Source organism: Lepus europaeus, chromosome 4 (genome assembly GCF_033115175.1).
Source record: "Lepus europaeus isolate LE1 chromosome 4, mLepTim1.pri, whole genome shotgun sequence".
NCBI classification, from domain to species: domain Eukaryota; kingdom Metazoa; phylum Chordata; class Mammalia; order Lagomorpha; family Leporidae; genus Lepus; species Lepus europaeus.
Genome location: NC_084830.1, coordinates 112,569,756 through 112,586,792, shown reverse-complemented (window position 1 = coordinate 112,586,792; position 17,037 = coordinate 112,569,756). Strand labels below are relative to the sequence as shown.

At 47.4% G+C, this 17,037-nt stretch overlaps 1 protein-coding gene across 10 annotated transcripts in view; it reads left to right on the top strand.

The window, feature by feature from the left end:
- TENM2 (teneurin transmembrane protein 2) overlaps nt 1–17,037 on the top strand; it is a 979,180-nt gene that overhangs the window by 825,825 nt on the left and 136,318 nt on the right. The window lies entirely within an intron of this gene.

The following is a 17,037-nucleotide window of genomic DNA, read 5'->3' as shown; positions in this document are numbered from 1 at the left end:
CCCCAATTGCCTTCCCAACACATTCCACCTGGACATCTACCAATTCCCGGGCGAGCTACAAGGTCTAAATTTCTGGCAGAGTAGGCTTTGATATATGACCACTGGCTACCATACCTGTAGGGGAGGGGCAGTTATCCTTGGCACTGAGGTGTGGTCAGAAGAAAGATTTGCGAAAAATGCAATGGTCGGATTTCCTGTAAAAGCAGAAGTGAATTACCATCACTCCTTTCTTATCATCATTAACTTCTGTGTAATGGAAGATTAAGCATCTCAGGGTTAGTAAATTTCATTCATTCTGGCCAGCTACACTCTTAATCTAGGAAGCACTATTTATCTTGATGGAATCGGTTTTAAATTGTATTATTAATGTATCTCCAGTGCTTTGCATAGGGTGGTTGGGGCTCTGGGATTGTTGGGGGAAAGGTAATAGGAAAAAGAAAAAAAATGACTCTCATAAGAACAGAGCATTTAGGGACAGTGCACCTAGCTTGCAAGAGACCTTCACTGTGACCTTCGTGGGGCTGTATGGTGCATCACAGGATAGATGTGACACACACATTCACACGCATACACAGACATGCACACACACATGCTCACAGCACACACGTACATCCACACACACCTTTCTGCCTACACAAATACAAACAGAAAAAAATGATACAAACTTTAACAAAACAGCATTTACTTTTACTCCCTGGCTCTTTCCTGTCCATTTTTTTTAATTACTTATTTAAATCACTGGTTGTGACCTGCCACACTGATTCTTCACCCACCAGTAGGCCACGTCCCAACCTGAAAAAGGAGTGATGGGAAGTTCAGAGTCCTCGTGGAGGAACAAAGCAGTCCTATGTGCCAGGCCCAGCTCCGTAACCTTGAGCTGAGTAACTGCTCCCTTCTGAACCCTGGCCATCTCACCTAAGACATGGGGCGTCACTTCACGAGTGTATCACGAGAACTGTGGGCAACAGCTCCCACAGAGCCCTCGGCAGGGTGCACTGTAAGGCCTCAAAAGGTTTTAGGTTATTATGTACTAATTTATATTTTCCTTTATCTGAATAATCCTTCCGTTACTTTGTGTGTTCTTCATTGAAAGACCCTCCTGCCTTGGCATTCAGAGAGGGAAATTAATAAATAGATCTGTACATGCTGAGTGGCGTCGCTCTTCTCTCACCCTCACCATAGTTTCTCAGAAAAATAACATTTCAATTATTTTCCTTATTTCATGGTCGGGGGGGGGGGGGGGGCGGGGGTGTGAGCATTTGTCCCGGTGATTAAGACACGGGTGATGCAAATCAGAGTCTCTGGGCTCAGTGTCCCCCTCTGCCTCCTGTCCAGCTTCGCTGCTGACACAACCCTCAGAGGCAGTGCTGATGGTTCAAGTAATTGAGTAGCTGCCACCCCGCTCCCAGCCTCAGCCCAGGCCTAGCCCTAGCTGTTGCATTTGAGAAATGAACCAGCAGATGAGAATGCTCTCTCTCCATCACTCTCTCTCTTTCTCCCTCACTCATTCCCCCACCCCACCCCTTTCTCTCTACCTCTCCAATGTATTAATGCATTAAAATTTTTTTTAAAGTTTCACTAAAAAAGTGGATGGGGCTTTTTTTTTTTTTTGCCCTTGAAATTCTACACACTGGCAGCAGGCAACTCCCGTGCCGCACGACGCAGTGGAAGGTTTGGTCAGCTTGTCAGATAGGAAAGGAAGAAAAAGCAAGAAGCCCCCGAGCACCTCTCTTGGCTGCATTCCCGCCCCAGCATGCACTGTCCAAAGGCATGGCGACACGTGGCAGTGTGACCTCGGGGCATAACGACTGGAGCTCCCACCAGGGCCTCACTCAGACTCTGAGCGGGCAGGGCCGTGTCAAGTGGGTTTCCCAGAGAAGGCTGGACAGCAAGGAAAACCTCAGTGTGGTTGGAATGGCTTTTCTTGCGTAATCTAATTTTCCTGGGAGTAAAGGCATTAATGAGGGGGAGGACAGAGTAGTCCTCTTCTGTGTGGCTGCAGATGGGCTGAGCAGTCAGCTGCACAGCCTGTGAGCTGTAAATGTGTATTAACCCTGACACACATCGATGTATTATTAATCCTAAAAACCATGTGTGCTCTGGCTGCACATCCAGCTACTGGCCTTTCAGAACTAAGTACCCCGGCCATTTAAGAACTCTTCACTCTAAATCCATTTGCCGACGCGCGTGCATTCTACATTATGGATCCCTAATGGAGCATGCATTTAGCTGCTGAAAAGGACTCTCGGTGTGTGTTTTGCATGCACCACCTGACTGTGGCTGGGCGCACCCTCCAAGTGTGCATTAGCCGTGGTGGATAATTGATCCTTGCGAAACAAACACTGAGTGGCCGTCCAGAAGAGGTACTCCTCCATAGTCAGTGGCTGGTTCCTGAAATCAGGCTTTGAACTTGTTGTATATTTTAATTCAGCAGTTGATGCCAGCGTAGACAAAATTGAAGCAGTTAAAGAATAAAATTACCTTCCCCTTGCTTCCCCATTGATCCTGGGCAAAGTTGGGCATTAGCTGTAGGCCCCTGCCTCTGCCCTAACGAGGCTTCTCCCTTCTGTGAATCAGCCACAGTTTAAGCTGCATCACTGCTTGCAACACCGACTCTCACCTAATTCTAAGCCCCTATCTCCCAGGCTTTGATCTTTCATGTACCATGTTTATTTATTTCTATTTTTTGCCAAAATCACAGGCCATCAGTACTAATATTAACACACAAGGAGACTTCAAAAGGTTTATGGAAAATGTAATTTTTTTATCTTTTTATCTCTTCTTTATTTTTTTTAACTTTTATTTAATAAATATAAATTTCCAAAGTACAGCTTATGGATTACAATGGCTTTTCCCCCCCATAACTTCCCTCCCACCCGCACCCCTCCCATCTCCCGCTCCCTCTCCCCTTCCATTCACATCAAGATTCATTTTCAATTATCTTTTTATACCTAAGATCAATTTAGCATATATTAAGTAAAGCTTTCAACAGTTTGCACCCACACAGAAACACAAAGTAAAAAATACTGTTTGAGTACTAGTTATAGCATTAAATCACGATGTACAGCACATTAAGGACAGAGATCCTACATGAGGAGTAAGTGCACAGTGACTCCTGTTGTTGACTTAACAAACTGACACTCTTGTTTATGGCGTCAGTAATCTCCCTAGGCTCTAGTCATGAGTTGCCAAGGCTATGGAGGCCTTTTGAGTTCGCCGACTCAGATCATATTTAGACAAGGTCATAGTCAAAGTGGAAGTTCTCCCTTCAGAGAAAGGTACCTCCTTCTTTGATGACCTGTTCTTTCCACTGGGATCTCACTCACAGAGATCTTTCATTTAGGTGGTTTTGTTTGTTTTGTTTTGGTTTGGTTTGGTGGTTTTTTGTTTTTGTTTTTGTTTGTTTTTTTTTTGTTTTGTTTTTTTTTTTTTTTTTTTTTTTTTTTGCCACAGTGTCTTGGCTTTCCATGCCTAAAATACTCTCATGGGCTTTTCAGCTGAATCTTAATGCCTTAAGGGCTGATTCTGAGGCCAGAGTGCTGTTTAGGATATCTGCCATTCTATGAGTCTGCTGTGTATCCCGCTTCTCATGTTGGATCATTCTCTCCCCTTTTTATTCCATCAGTTAGTATTTGCAGACACTAGTCTTGTTTATGTGATCCCTTTGACTGTTAGTCCTATCATTATGATCAATTGTGAACAGAAATTGATCACTTGGACTAGTGAGATGGCATTAGTACATGCCACCTTGATGGGATTGAACTGGAATCCCCTGGCACATTTCTAACTCTACCATTTGGGGCAAGTCCAATTGAGCATGTCCCAAATTGTATATCTCTTCTCTCTCTTATTCCCACTCTTATATTTAACAGAGGTCACTTTTCAGTTAAGTTTCAACACTTAAGAATAATTGTGTATTAATTACAGAGTTCAACCAATAGTATTAAGTAGAACAAAAAAATAGTAAAAGGGATAAAGTATTAAGTTGTTCATCAACAGTCAGGACAAGGGCTGATCAAGTCACCGTTTGTCATAGTGTCCATTTCACTTCATCAGGTTTCCTTTTTGGTGCTTGGTTAGTTGTCACCAATCATGGAGAACATATGATATTTGTCCCTTTGGGACTGGCTTATTTTACTCAGCATGATGTTTTCCAGATTCCTCCATTTTGTTGCAAATGACTGGATTTTATTGTTTTTTTTTAACTGCTGTATAGTATTCTATAGAGTATATATCCTATAATTTCTTTATCCAGTCTACTGTTGATGGGCATTTAGGTTGATTCCAGGTCTTAGCTATTGTGAATTGAGCTGCAATAAACATTAAGGTGCAGACAGCTTTTTTGTTTGCCAATTTAATTTCCTTTGGGTAAATTCCAAGGAGTGGGATGGCTGGATTGTATGGTAGGGTTATATTCAGGTTTCTGAGGAATCTCCAGACTGACTTCCATAGTGGCTTAACCAGTTTGCATTCCCACCAACAGTGGGTTAGTGTCCCTTTTTCCCCACGTCCTTGCCAGCATCTGTTGTTGGTAGATTTCTGTATGTGAGCCATTCTCACCGGAGTGAGGTGAAACCTCATTGTGGTTCTGATTTGCATTTCCCTGATTGCTAGTGATCTTGAACATGGAAAATGCAATTTGAAGATAAGTTTAGGGGAAGCCGTGGAGCCTAGCAGCTAAAACCCACATGCTCCACACTGGAATGTCTGGCTTGGATCCCCAGCTCTGGCTTCGGATTCCAGCTTCCTGCTGATGGGGATCCTGGGGGCAGCGGTGATGATGGAAGTATTTCAGTTCTTGCCTCCCATTTGAGAGCCCTGGGTTGCATTTCTTGCTCCTGGATTCAGGCTTCGGTTCAGAGACGTCCTGGCCATTGCAAGCATTCAGGCATTCGGGAAGTAAGAAGTGGATAGCAGCATGCCTCTCCCTCTCTCCCTACCCCCTTCCCTCCTTCCTTCTCTCTCTGTCCCTCCCTCTCTCAACTTAAAAAAGGAATCACATTTTCTTCTGGTGACCACGAATTTTGAAATTCATGTGTGCTATTTCTGTAATACATGAAATGTTTTGAAGACCCTTGGTTTTTAAGGCATCTCATTGCCATAAATAGGAAGCATTCACATACCTCTACCCACATCCAGAGAGCCTCTTTTTGCTGTGATGAGAACCCATGCCAAGCCACATCAAGAATCCTCCAAGTAGCCTTAGACACACATAAGCCAGCCTAGTTTCTGGAGAGACTAAATGCTAGAGCACTGGGTTCATAAGCATTGGCTCCAGAAAATGTCACAATTCCCTAAGCATGCTTGTGGGATGATGCGAAAAGCAAGCAACACAGGCGCACGGTTGTGGCAGCTTAGCCTCAAGCAGGGAGACCTAATGGGCAGCACCTGGTCTTGTGATCATTAAGTCTGTCCTTCCACTTGTTTCCAAAAAGCCACTAATTCCTCCTGTGTCCTGAGTACACAGCAGCCATGTGCAGAGTGCTCAACACACTGCCATCCTCCTCCTCGCATCAGCAGTTGAACTAAACCCGCTGTTAGCAAGTCCTCTCCCCCCACATTTTAAGTGTTTATTTTTATATTGAACTGAATTTAGATGTGCAGACAAGTTGTAGAACTAGGACTTAAGAATTCACTCAGCTTCCCCAAGTATCAGTGTTTTCGGTTTCCAGAACTCAATTACCAAAACCAGAAAAACAGCATCTCTACAGTACTTTTAACTAATGCACAACTCTTTTTCTAACTTCCCCTTTCTGAACTAGGATCCCGCACTGTATTTAGTTGCTGTGTCGCCTTAGTCCCTCTAGTCTGTCTGCTCTGTGGCAGGTCTTTGGTCTTTGCCTGTCTTTTGTGACCTTGGCCCTTTTGGAGAGTCTTGATTGGGTGTTTTTACTGCATCTCTCGGTATGGGTGAGTCTGATTTTTCTTATGATTTGGTGGAGGTTATGCATTTTAGCAAGATGCTCCGCCTTCCCCAGTCATCCTATCAAACAGGCCCCTGGGATTTGATAAGAAAAGTTTAGATGTGGTGAGGGGGTGTGTGTGGCCTTTTTCCTCCTTCCACATACATTCGAGAGGCTGGAAAACTCTCCCACGGGCCCTGCACTGTTTCTCGGTGGCTACAGCAAGTTGCCACTCACAAATAACTCTGGAGCCTCCAACGCTGTGCGTGTTGGCAGGGAGTAACCTGGAGCAGCAGGTGCTGCCAGTGGGGATGGCTCATCCTGAGTCTCCTGCCACCCAAAACAGTGCCTCCCATCTCCCGGCTGTGACTCAGGATCATGAGCTCTCTTTCTTGCTAAAAACCTTAAGCAGCCCAGGGCACGAGGTCCTCCCTCATGACAACATCACCTGTGTCCCTTCTCTGACACCTGTACTGAAGGTGCCCTGAGTTCCGCCAGTTCTGCTACTGCAGGGAGCCCACGGACCCTGGCCCTCCTGCCGGGGGGGAAGAAGTCGCCACGTTAGCAAGTGAGGTTACCATCACAGCCAAGCGACCGGCTTTGTGTCCAACTGATAGAAATATAGGTTTATATAGGTTTTCTCTCTCTCTCTCTCTCTCTCTCGTTTTTTTTTGTTTTTTTGTTTTTTTTTTTTTTTTTTTTTTGACAGGCAGAGTCGACAGTGAGAGAAACAGACAGAAAGGTCTTCCTTTACCATTGGTTCACCCTCCAATGGCCACCGCGGCTGGTGTGCTGCGGCCAGGAGTCAGGTGCTTCTCCTGGTCTCCCATGGGGTGCAGGGCCCAAGCACTTGGGCCATCCTCCACTGCACTCCCTGGCCACAGCAGAGAGCTGGCCTGGAAGAGGGGCAACCGGGACAGAATCCGGCACCCTGACCGGGACTAGAACCCGGTGTGCTGGCGCCACAAGGCAGAGGATTAGCCTGTTGAGCCATGGCACTGGCCGGTTTACTCTCTTGACCTCACACCGCACCCTGCCCCCCCTGAGAGGTGCCCATGCCCTCAGGGATGCAGTGCAGGCGGCAGCTCCTTGTCTTAGAAGCCTACCAATCTGCACCCAGCATCTGCAGGCAGCTTGGCAGCAAGTGGAGGAATCACCTGCCTTTGCAGGCTGCTCCTTCCCCAGCCCCCAGCCACGCCGGGGGACCTGGGCGGCTCCCCTGTTGACCAGAACTGATCCTCACATAGAAAGGACATGCAACCCTTCCCACACAGTGCTCTGAGTCAGTGAGGGTACAGAGCTTTTTTATGCATTCAACAAATGCATGTGATGTGCTGCTGTGGGATGGATGCCGTACTGAGAGATGGAGAGACAGGGAGGAGCAGGACCGCCGTGGGCCTGCCCTCCCAGATCTTCCAGGCTAAGGAGCGCACACTGTAGGAAACAGACCCTGAAATACGGGGATGCTGACCTTCGGGGCTGCACACGTCACCAGGGAGAAGAGAAGGAAGTGGATGCAGCTGTGAAGGGAGTGGGACGTGTCACCAGGGGGACCAGGGCCCCTTGTGGGGTCTTTAACGATAGCTGCCACACAGTGTGGAGTTAACCCTGATGGGCTTGTGAGCGTCAAGGAACCACTGTCTTCCCTGTTCTAGAGCAGGAGCCAGCCACACCCCCAGGGTGGGCCACACGGCAGGAGCTCCTGGGAGCAGGCTCAGCCATGCACATGGCAGAGAGAGAGAATGAGGACTCCCAGGCAAGTGCCTTACTGAGAGTCAGGGTAAAGCACACAAGCAAAAGACATGAGAGGGTTTTACAACTGTGTTTGAGTGGCCCCAGGTCACAGTCAAGGGAGGGCAAGAGGGAGAACCTGTGGCCTTACTTCACGGTGCACCTGCTCACCTGGCCCAGGTGCACCCAGACTATGGGCATATGAAGGCATCAGGAAAATGTCACATTGTTAAAGTTATTAGAAATTCACAATGGAGTGTGGACTATGAAAACAGCCAACAATTACCAGGGGACATAGAGAAGACTCCATAGAGAAAGACTCTAGAAAATGACAACTTCCCTGTATTTTTCAGGATGCAATTTCATTAATTGTGCAACACAATAAGCAATCCACTGAGAACCAAGCTTGAGGGAAAATGGTGTTTGCTTCCCAGTAATTTGTACCATTTTCCACAGGAGCCTCTCCTGTCCACCAACAACTGTGCTTACTATTCAAGTTATTGTGTGTCCTACAGCTTCGTAAGACGATTCCTTTGGCACAGCTCTCTCATTACTTTAATGCTGTTTGTTGTGGGCTCAAGGTTGGTTCAGGATTGTTCCTTTCCCTTTCATTTACTTTGACTTGAAGGCCTTGAGGTGACCTAGGATGCTTGCTGGGGTTGTCTGTGAAGCAGCCTTGCATTTCACAAGCTGTGTGAGGCTTTCTGTTCTGTTTTTGACGTTAGTTCCTCTGCTGGCTTATTTAGGCTGAACTTGAGGCCCCAACCTGCAGCAGAAACTTAACATAGTGGCGCTTTAGCTGTTAGGTAATGCGAATTTAATAGGTATTAGAGATGACAACTCCCGCTGCCGAACAGCTGTCAGTGGAGGCCCAGAAATGCCGCAATCACAGGAACACAGTCTTCTCTCTAGGGGTTGGTTTCAGCTCCTACCCAACTTCTGTGGAACCCTAAGGAAAAAAAAGAGAATAAAAAGAAGGCAGCTGGGATCTTGCCACTTTTCTCCAGATAACTGGCAAATGTGACCTACTTCTAGTCCCCTGTGGCCACATCCTAGCAATAAAATCAAATCCTCATCATCATTATCACCCCAACCATCATCACTAACATTTATTGAGTTCTTACTCTGCACCTCCCATGCCACTGATCAGTGACATAATTCTCATTCCGCCATTGGTAGCCCTGTTTTATAGGTGATGCTTGTCCCCTTTTATAATTGAGGCACAGAGCAGATATGGAACCTGCTCAAGATCATTCAGCTAGCACATGGTATTGCTGAGATTCAAACCAGGCAATGCAACTTGAACTCTTGAAACAACCTTGAGATTGGCCTTGGAAAATGTGAGGCCAAAGGAGACGTGGCCTTGCAGGCAGTTTGGGCTGTAGCTACTCTCTAGAAGTCTGCATTCTAACCCAAGAAGAGTTTTTCAAGAAAGGAAGTAAAGGTTTGCCAAGTACAAAGGACAGAGGCAGAGTTTGAAATGAAGTCCATCTGAAATCAGAGCCATTCTCCTCGCTGCTGCCAGGTACCCTCCACCGCCTTCCTCCTTTATCATCTGTAAGCTCCCACTGCATCCCTCTATCTGCCCCATGTCTCCTCTCTGTCCTCACAGCCCCTGCCCTGTGCACTTGGCCACCAGCCTCTCCCGGATGGTGTTCTTCCTCCTCCTCCTCACTACCCCAGAGTTCTTCCAGGGCTCTGAAGAATCTGTGGCACTATTTCCCTCACACATCTTCAGTAGCTCTCAGTTGCCTCCCAAAGAGCTAAGCAACCTTTGGCTTAAAGATGTGGATCTGGAGAGATTGTTACAAATTCCTATTTCCAGGTTAGAACCCCATGTAGCCAATTTTGAATCTGTAGGATTGGTGTACGGCTCAGGATGTGTGCCTGGGGCTCTGACACAGGTGGTCAAGTTCCACAGGCTGAGACTGAAGAGCACATTTCTAAGAATGAAGTTCAAGATCATCCATGATCAAAGCTGCTCTTGAACCATTGCCTCCCACGACAGCCCACACAGATTGCAGATACTTGATCCCTTGCCCAGTATGAGGCCTTGCTTCCTCCCATGGCCCATGCCAGCTCCTTGGCTCAAGTGTTCTCCTCGCTCCCAGCCTCTCCTTTCAAACTGCTGCTCATTCTTCAAGGCCAGACCCACAGATCACCAGTGGCCTCCCTGAAGCATCCCCACATGCAATCCTGCCATCACTCTGGACTCCGCACCGTCCAGGCGCCCTTTCCTATACACTGTGCTGTATTTGAGCTGATGGTGACAGCCATTTCCCCTGCTTGTCTCAAGCTTCCCACAGTCCCCTTTGTGCATCCCTGTCTCTAGTTCCGCACCCAGGAGATGGTACGTGTTCATGCTTGCCCATTGTCTGGTGGCTTTAATCCAGGGGACAAGACTTACCAAGGTAAAACTTTGCCGGAAAATATCTGAGGATCCAAAACAAGGGCTACCGTGTTGGGTTGTAATTGGTCAAATTGATGACCCAGGGACAAATCAGTCAACCTTCAAGGCACAGATTTAAATAAAGGGAGGGAGGGCATGAGAAAGAAAAGGGGGAACAAAAACAGAAGGAAAGACTTTACAGAAAAGAAATGCCATTTATTTCACAGTTCTACTGCATTATCTCAGAACAGCCAAGTAATGAAGAAGGAAAGCTATTGAGTCTGAGGTTCCTGAGTTTGAATCCAGGCTCATCTAGTTAACTGCACCCATTTTTAGAAAGTCACTTAGCTTCTCTGTGCCTCAGTTTTCTCATCAGTACAATGGGCATGGTAGTAATGTTCCCTATCGCATGGCTGTGAAGAATGAAAGCTGTGCTTGGCAGGTATGAATGCAGGATACGTGTTAGCTGATCTTTAACCTGCGCAAGAGGCCTTTGAAATCTTTGTCCCAGCAAGAGAAGCAAAACCTTGGAGAACGGAAGCTACTTGCCAGGGTCACAAAGCAGGGTCAGATTTGGAGCCATTTCTGCTTGCCTCTGAAGACTGTGGCCTGAATGACCGCGCAGGAGTGAGGCTCGTCAGGAAGACCCCCGAGTCAGGGACACTGGCCACTTCCACTGCTCCCAGCGATACATACTCCCAGTCGCTCGGGCCACCTGATCCTCCTGGTTACCCTGTCCATCATCTGCTTTCCTGTCTCTGTGCACACAGGCCATGGTGACCAAGCCCTCTGTCCCCTCACTGATGGTGGGGGTCCTCCCTTCCACCAGAAACACGTTCTTCAGAGCGTCCTTGGCTCTGAAGCCACTGTCACCTTTGGACTGGTTTCCCCTCTCTCAGTGAGGGAGGCGCAGGGCCCTTCTGTCCTTCCTGGTACAACCATGGGTGCGAGCTAGTTCCCTCCGACCCTGTTTTGGTTGTTTGTCTGCTCTCAGTTAAGATGCCTCTTGAGACACCTGCATCCCATATTGGAGTGTTGGGGTTTTGAGCCCCATTCTGCTTAAGATCCCAGCCTGCTGTTAATACAAACCCTGGGAGGCCGTCAGTGATGGCCCAAGTAGTCGAGTCCCTGCCACCCATGCGGAATACTTGGACTGAGATCCTGGCTTCTAGCTTCAACTTGGCCTGGCTTCAGAAGCCTGACCCAGCCCTGGCTGTTGCAGGCATTTTGGGAGTGAACCAGTAGATGTAAGATCTCTCTCCCTGGCCATTTGTTTCAGTCTCTGTCTCTTCTCTCTCTCTCTCTCTCTCTGCCTTTCAAATATATAAATAATAAATTTTTAAATGATAAGTAATCTAATTTTTAAATAGGGGCAGGTGTGCAGCACAGCAGGTAATCCACCTCTTAGGACACCCAGAACCCGTATTGGAGTGCCTGGTTCAAGTCTCAGCCACTCTGCTTCTGATCCAGCTTCCTACTAGTGCATCCCGGGAGGCAGCAGATGATGGCTCAAGTGCTTGGGCCCCTGCCACCCACGTGAGAGGCCCAGATGATTTCCTGGCTCCTGACTTTGGCTTGGTCCTGCCCTGGCTGTGGTAGGCATTTGGGGAGTGAAACAGTAGCTGGAAGCTTTCCTTCTTTCTTTGTGTCTGTCTCTGTCTCTCTATCATTCTGCCTTTCAAGTAGATAAAATAAACCTTTTTTTTTTTTTTTTGACAGGAAGAGTTAGACAGTGAGAGAGAGACAGAGAGAAAGGTCTTCCTTTTTCTGTTGGTTCACCCCCCAAGTGGCCTCTATGGCCGGCACGCTGCAGCGATCCGAATCCAGGGAGCCAGGTGCTTCCTTCTGGTCTCCCATGCAGGTGCAGGGCCCAAGAACCTGGGCCATCCTCCACTGCACTCCCAGGCCACAGCAGAGAGCTGGACTGGAAAAGGAGCAACCAGGACAGAATCCAGTGCCCTAATCGGGACTAGAACCCGGGGTGCCAGCGCCGCAGGCGGAAGATTAGCCTAGTGAGCTGCAGCACTGGCCAAAATAAACTTTTTTTTAATATTGATTTTTTTTTTTTTTTTTGGACAGGCAGAGTGGATAGTGAGAGAGAGAGAAAGGTCTTCTTTTTTGCTGTTGGTTCACCATCCAATGGCTGCTGCGGCTGGCTCATCGCGCTGATCCGAAGCCAGGAGCCAGGTGCTTCTCCTGGTCTCCCATGCAGGTGCAGGGCCCAAGGACTTGGGCCATCCTCCACTGCCTTCCCGGGCCATAGCAGAGAGCTGGCCTGGAAGAGGGGCAACCGGGATAGAATCTGGCACCCCCAACCGGGACTAGAACCCGGTGTGCCGGCGCCGCAAGGTGGAGGATTAGCCTGTTAAGCCACGGCGCTGGCCTAAGATTGATTTTATTTGAGTGTCAGAGTTACAGTGAGAGAGGGACAAAGACAGAGGAGAGAGATCTCCTATCTACTGGTTCATTCCCTAGATGGTCAAAATGACCAGGGTTGGACCAGGCCAAAGCCAGGAGCTTCACCCAGGTCTCCCATGTGACAGCAGGGACCCTCACACGTGGACCATCTTCTACTACTTTCGCAGGCACATTAGCAGGGAGCTGGATTGGAAGTGGAGCAGCCGGGAATTGAACTTGCCAGCACCCGTAAGGGATGTCTGTGCTGCAGACAGCAGATTAGCTTGCCATGCCACAGCTTTAGCCCCAATAAACAAACTTTTAAAAAATAGTAGAATGATAATTGCTACCATATAACGAAGATGAGCCACATGCCAGCACTCTGCAAGGGGTTTTACATGAAGAATTTCGTCTTCATGACGTACATTGTTATCATCCTTATTTTGCAACTAAAGGAAACTGAATCTCAGGAAAGTTAAGGCACTTGCGTGGTACAGCTTTAACCTGTCTTCTTGACCACCAGCTTAGTGATACCCGCCCTGCAACACTCTTTAGAGTCATCTTAACAAAAAGACGGCTGGGCTCCAACCAAACTGGGTACTAGCATTTGCCTGGGGACTTGTTAAATTTTGCAACTCAAGACCCAAGCTGCAGGCCTGACCTTCTAAATCAGAATCTGCACTCTGCTAACAACACCATATGTCTTGAGCTCATTTCAGTATGAGCCTAGGTAACACTGCCCTTGAACTTGACTAAGTCTGCCCTGAGGGACCTGCCATCCAAGGCAGTGACGTCACTTGCTGCCATTGTGCCCCTGGCTTGTGCAGGAGGCCCTGCATCCCAGCTTGTAAGCTGTACATTATTTGGTGACCACGTGCAAGTACGCCTCTGCAGCCCCACGTGTGGCTGCCCCGTTGTTTCTCACGCTTACTGCATTACCCAACAGAAATCCTTTCCCAGTGCCTGCATAATCCAATTAAATTGCACTGCGACTAAAACGACTAAAACCTTTCGGTTTGTCCTTTTTAAGCCACTAGATAAGTAACAGAGCAGCCCTCCTGGGCAGAATGCGTGCCCCTGGGGGAACTTGGGATGCTGGAGAAGTTGGGGAATCCTCTGGTTCTAGGAAAACTGTCCAGGGTGGGACTTAAACCAAGCTTTAGCAAGGTGGTCAGTTTGGATGGGAGATAGGGATGAGGCCATCGGGACCTGTCCTGTGTCTTTGCAATGTGACGAATTGGAAGCTTTGGCCTTAGGAAAATAGCAGTAAAATCCTTTGCTTTGCCTTCTTACTGTGCACAGGCACTGCACATAACACGTTGCGTCCTGTCTCTCCTTTCATCCCCTTAGGAACACTGCGGGTGGGTAGGCACCACAGCAGTCCCAGCCCACCTTAAAGAGAAAGTGTTTGAGGCTTACAGTAAAGTGTCCTTCGTCACCCAAGAGGTAAAGCGCCTCAAGGAAAAGGGAAGGAGATCCAAGCTGCAGCACGCCCTGGGCGGTTCCGCCTGCTGGGAAGTGGGCAGTCACTCCCACAGACCCGCCCTGCTTCCAGGACGTGTCCCTGCTCCTGAAGCTGGGGATTCCTTTCGTTTGCAAATCCTTCTGGATGTTACAGTGTAATTGCAGTCCAGACTGGAGCTGCAAGAAGCTTACTGTGTACTCCGAAGAATTTAAATATTCATTATGTAATTAATGCTCTTCAGTCACCAAAAAGAAAAAAAAAAAAAAAGACTTAGGCTTTTTTTTTCCACGAACAGCTTAAGTACTTATCGATCGAGAACTTTTATAACTCTCAAAATGGAGGCGTCCCCCTATCTCTACAGGTATTTTAAATGAATTGAATTAATCATAGGCTTAAAAGTCTCTTGTGATCTTCGTTAACTTCCCTGGGTTTAATTAAAACATCTGTGCACTTTTAATTTATCGATTCGTCCAACTCATCTGTCATGTTTTTAACACACCCCAGCATGCCCTGCATCATTTTTAACCCGATTTCCACTTAACTAAAGCAATTAAATTCACCCCGGATTAATTAAAGCATCCATACTTTCGTGCTTAAGTCAGCGTGTGCCGCTTTCCCCACATGGCTCCGAATGTCAGAGATTTGACACACCTGATGAGTTTTTTGTCCTTCTGGAAATTCTTCCCTGAATCACTTTCTTGCTTATTAATGTGCCATGTGACAGACCAGGAATGAGGGCACTGGTGCTCCTGTACCTTGGCCCTCTGAGCCACCACTGGGACCAGGTCTGTCAATGCCTCCTCAGGTTTCCTGTCTTCCCAGGGGTCCTGCGGGACCCTGCAGCCACTGAGCCGCGCCACAGGACTGATGTGTTCTGGGTGGGATGGTGGGGCGGCTGTTCAGCTTGCAGACCACGGAAGCCAGAGTGGCTGCTGATCGCTGCATGATACACACTTCCGTAATGACTTCTTCCTCCATCTCCCACCCTGCACATGCTGCCCTCTGCCCATTTCATAGGTAAGGAAAACTGAGACAGACTATGAGAGTTGTCACAGTTGTGCGTGGGGAGCCTGGGAGTGGCCCAGAGAATGCAGGATTGTCTCCCTGCCAGTGACTGGATTTCTGCCCCTGCTAGCTGTGTGAGGCCCAGCCCGTACCTCCTCAGCCATGGCGACTTAGGGCCTGAGCAGCCTTTTAGTTGTTTGTTTCTCATCTGATAAGTCAAGAATGATTCCTCATGATTCTTTTTACCTATACTTATTTAAGTGTTAATGAAGGTGGATATCTTGTCCTTTTATTGGCATTTTATAGTGGTTCTGGGTGTGCTCTGCCCAGGTATTCATTCACTTGTCTCTCTGTATTGATTTCTAAAAGGTCTATGTGCATTTCAGAAATCAAGCTTTCTTTTGAAAAACCATATTACAAGTATTTCTTTTCATTGTTTTTCAACCCTTGATTTTGTTTAGGGTGTCCTCTACCATATAACAGATCTGAATTTTATGTCATCACATCTAATCTTTTCCTTCAAGGTTTATAGAACATACATCTCAACATACCTATCTCCAGCCCAAGAAAATAAAATTAGTCTTCAATATTTTTCCCAATAGTTTTGAAATGCTTTTCTGCTTAGCTCTTCCATCTCTGTGAAATTTGTTTTTGAGTACAGTGTGCAGTAGAGGTCAAACTTAATTGCCCACCCAATCACTTGCCAATTGCAGGGATCCATCTAGAAACAAAACTTACCTTTCCTAACACAGTTTTGCTCAGCACCAAGCTAAGTCCACAACCTTGCAAAGCAGTGGGCCACCACCACTCTGGGTTTTGGAAACACTGAACTTAGTTTGCTTGGCTTCCGTGACCCAAATATTGTATCCTCTGTTGCTTGGGTTTAGAAGGGATCTTCTTTCTCTCATTACCTTTTCCCTGTGACTTAACCCTGTCACATGTGTTAGCTTATTCTCCAGTGTTTAGCGATTCACTGCCCTGTAAAGTAACTAATTGTTTGGGCTATAAGGATGCTTCAAAAAGTTGGTGAAAAAATTAAAATCTTACTTGGGTAAAAAATACCTGAAATCCATGCATAGTTTTTCCATGGCGTTTTTTTTTTTTTTTTTTTCTTTTTCTTTTTTAAGATTTACTTATTTGAAAGACAGAGTTACTGAGAGGCAGAGGCAGAGAGAGGAAGAGAGAGATCTTCCATCCACTGATTCACTCCCCAAATGGCCACAATGGCTGGAGCTGGGCTAATCTGAAGCCAGGAACCAGGAGCTTCTTCCAGGTCTCCCACACAGGTGCAGGGGCCCAAGCACTTTGGGCTATCTGCTGCTGCTTTCCCAGGCCATAGCAGAGAGCTGGATCAGAAGTGAAGCAGTCAAGACTCGAACCGGTGCCTAAGTGGCATACCGGCACTGAAGGTAGCAGCTTTACCTGCTACGCCACAGCACCGTCCATTTCCATGGACTTTTTATTTTTTAAAACAGTTTTATTTATTTATTTATTTATTTGAGAGAGAGTTACAGACAATAAGAGGGAGAGACAGAGAGAAAGGTCTTCTTGCCATTGGTTCACTCCCCAAATGGCTGCAATGGCCGGAGCTAAGCCGATCCAAAGCCAGGAGCCAGGTGCTTCTTCCCGGTCTCCCACATAGGTGCAGGGGCACAAGGACTTGGACCAACTTCTGCTTTCCCAAGACATAGCAGAGAGCTGGATGGGAAGAGGAACAGTGGGGACTAGAACCAGTGCCCATATGGGATGCCGGCACTGCAGGCGGAGGACTAACCTGCCCCATGGTGCTGACCCCTCCATGGACTTTTAAAAGACCATTTGTATATGTGGATTTCCAAAATGTTTTCTGCCTAAATAAACCTCTTGTTATTTCATTTCCAAAGAACTGTTTGAAATGCCCTTGTATTTTGACAGTTTCCCTTGGGTACTAAATTCAGGTGTTCACAAGCCTTTAAATCAGATATTTGGCCAGTGCCGTGGTTCAATAGGCTAATCCTCTGCCTGCAGAGCCGGCACCCCGGGTTCTAGTCCCGGTCGGGGCGCCGGATTCTGTCCCGGTTGCTCCTCTTCCAGTCCAGCTCTCTGCTGTGGCCTGGGAGTGCAGTGGAGGATGGCCCAAGTGCTTGGGCCCTGCACCCCATGGGAGA